This window comes from Camellia sinensis, chromosome 9 (genome assembly GCF_055761805.1).
Source record: "Camellia sinensis isolate YWXY chromosome 9, ASM5576180v1, whole genome shotgun sequence".
NCBI lineage: Eukaryota > Viridiplantae > Streptophyta > Magnoliopsida > Ericales > Theaceae > Camellia > Camellia sinensis.
In genome coordinates, this window is record NC_138969.1 from 21912588 (window position 1) to 21915159 (window position 2572).

Consider the following 2572-nt stretch of genomic DNA (forward strand, 5'->3'; position numbering starts at 1 on the left):
TTGGTATGCCTTTTTTGTTTTTTTTTAATTAGCCAACAAATAAGGGATTTGGATTACAATGTACTTGTATTTTTATTTGGAAATATCGAAAACCCAACTTAATTTTGGAATTTTCTGTGAGAAATTGAGTATTCCTTATATATAATTGCTTGGTTGTTTATTTGAAAAGGTCAAAGATCTAACTTGACATTTGGTAATTTATATTGTATTTTATCTCACAATTTGCATGATTAACGATTTCATATTCATTGGTCCTATGGACAGTTGAAGCATTTTTATTATTTATTGTTTATTGTTTTATGTGTGATCATCCTTACGGAGAGTTCCGGCGTGATTTATGAAATAATTAAAGTTATTGTTTTGGATAATTGAATTGACCAATAGAATTTTTTTTACCACTATATTGGGGATATTAATACAATTATTAATAATCTTACTAGTACACTTAACAATTGGGCCGAGCTACGTCAGCGTGGGATATGGCGTTGGGCCTCGCTAGGGCCAAGGACCATGAACCTGGCCGAACTGAACCAACGCGGCTGCCCCGGCCCATTAAGTTGGGTCGGGCAAGCCGATCGAGCTATGATTTGGCTAAAATGGATATTTGCTTAAATCTGTACTGATGCGTTGGGCCGAACTACGAATAGTCCAGACTGACGTAGGGCCGAGGAGTCCTACGAGGTAGTGGGGCAAGGCCGAGATGCCGAACCGCACGTCCTACGACCAATTGATCCCGATGGACCGATTTATTGTAGCTCAACCGTTCCAGTTTGTTGTGGTGTCTGTTTCTTCCAAGTGATAGCCTGGTAATATAAGCCACCTGGACCAATGGTAAAGCAGAGAAAATCCACTCCTGGTATGCATCAATACCGTTTGGTGGTTCGACAAACACTGTTTGTAGATTTTTGTCTCTACACGTGTAAGATAGGTAGAGGGGAGCACAGCCACCTGCTTAGAGAAGGACAGCAGAGGTAGTGCGCCCACAATCTCTGAGGCTACATGGCCAGCCTAGAAAAAGAAAAGAAGAGAGACGTTAGAGGTAAGCAATCAGAAGGAATTGCAAACTCTCTCGCTCTAAAGTGCTCTCTCTATCCTTATTCTTCTTCTCTAAGTGTGCTAACTAGATCGTCGGAGGGTTTATCCGGCAGCACATCACCGGGAAGCTCACCATCTTTTGGTTTTCACATCAGGTGACGTCACGTGAAGCTTGGATTCAAGGAGTACAAAGAACAGAGAATATTTCATCTACGTACAATTGGCGCCATCTGCGGGAACTCTTTGACAGACAAACCTTGTGGGCCAAGCTTTTTCAACCGTTTCCATGACTAACAACGATGAAACACCGATGTTCGTTGTCGGCAGTATCACACCAGAGTCTGTTCGACAAATAGATGGCCCTCCCACTATTCCGAATATGGCGAATCTGGAAACCTCTTCCGGAAGTGTGCCAGACAAACGCGCAAGGAGCGCTTAACACTTTAAGAGTCTAGAGGGTCGCCGACAACGAGGAGAGTCACATGCTCAACGCTTGGAGCACAAACTCAGAGACCAGGACGCCCTCATTCAGAAGATGACGGCTGAAATGGAGACGCTGAAACGCCAAATTAAGGGGAAGGGTGTTGCTGGAGTGGGCAACCACAGTGAGCGCACCCCACCCCGTCGCTCTGACAGTCATCGCCAAGATGGGATGCCCTCTTTCTCTATCACCAGAAGCTATGGAGTTGGGGACTCCGACCCACCAGTGGAGAGATCTCACACTCGCGACAGCAGTTACCATCCCTCACATCCATCGACGACATCGAGATACTCTTACTCTGCCCATTCGGGGGACCTGAGGGATGTATTGGAGGAGCGAGCTCGCCATAGAGAGACCTAAAGATTGCCGGCGTTGCAAAGGCTGAGTCACCAAATCCGTTGCAGTGAGGAAGTGGCAATGCCAGTGCCTAGAATGATGGCCCTAGCACCGATGGACAGAGAGCTAGCAAGATTTATCGTTACCCCACTGTCCCCAGAGATCGAGAGCATGCCACTCTGTAGACCGCCTGAACTCGCTCCACGCGCAAGGGCGCGAATTGGGTTCTAGCTACTACAGTTCGGACTTCTATCACGGTTCTAAATCTAATCTCACAAAGTGCAATGTAAGACTGACAAATCACCAAAGAGTCCAAATCCGAAAATTGGTTTTGAAAAATCAATTTTGAATCAAAAGCACCAAACATGGACTGCTTTGCCAGATTTCAGAGTCGCCACGTAAATATTTTATTTTGTGAAATTTAGGAAACCCTGACTCGTGCCTAAAGCCACGTGTCCGTCATCACCAAAGTTGCCTCGGCTCGGGAACTTAGGTACGAGAGGGGAAGGTCTTGAAATGAGCACCCCCGTTCACCCGATCAAATGATCGACCTCTAATAACATGATATGGTATTTTTGAAAACACATGTGTTCTTATTCTGGTTATTAATCTAACTTACTATGTGATGCGCGCAGCATACAAGTATAGACTCAATCACGAGAATTGGAACAAAACAATTCAATGTTTGTTTTTGAAAATGGTTTGAAAGTGCTACTTGCA